The following is a 428-nucleotide window of genomic DNA, read 5'->3' as shown; positions in this document are numbered from 1 at the left end:
GTCCCCCGGAACGTGAACACTGCAGGAACGAGGCTCAGAGCCGAGCGGTGGCGGGGGTGGGCATCGCCAGCTTTCAGGGGAGCCGGGGATGGCCTCAGCCCTGAGTCCACCCGGTGCTCGGGCCCAGAGGACACCAATGCTGGCCACGCTCCGGTGCAGAGAGCTCAGCTCCAGGGCTCCAGACATGGAGGGGCGGGGAGACCAGGAACGCCGCGGCCTCCTTGGGGCCTGTGATGTGGTTCCCTGGGCAGGACAGGCTCTCACCTGGAGACCCCTGCCCACCCCTGCAATGCCCCCACTCCCATGCTCCTCCTGTGGTCTGGGTGGCGGGGGGAGGGGTGGTCGGTGGGTGCTGTCTGGGCACGTGGCTGTGGGAAGCCAGAGGGGCCGAGGCTCCCGAGTCATGGTGGCACCCCGGCGTCTGCCCA

General features: G+C 69.9%; 1 protein-coding gene across 1 annotated transcript in view; it reads right to left on the bottom strand.

Moving 5' to 3' along the window:
- IQSEC1 (IQ motif and Sec7 domain 1) overlaps positions 1-428 on the bottom strand; it is a 51,862-nt gene that overhangs the window by 9,482 nt on the left and 41,952 nt on the right.

Source organism: Bison bison, unplaced genomic scaffold, assembly GCF_000754665.1.
Source record: "Bison bison bison isolate TAMUID 2011002044 unplaced genomic scaffold, Bison_UMD1.0 scf7180017864482, whole genome shotgun sequence".
NCBI lineage: Eukaryota > Metazoa > Chordata > Mammalia > Artiodactyla > Bovidae > Bison > Bison bison.
The sequence above is the reverse complement of the archived record's forward strand: the minus strand, read 5'-3'. Positions and strand labels throughout refer to the sequence as shown.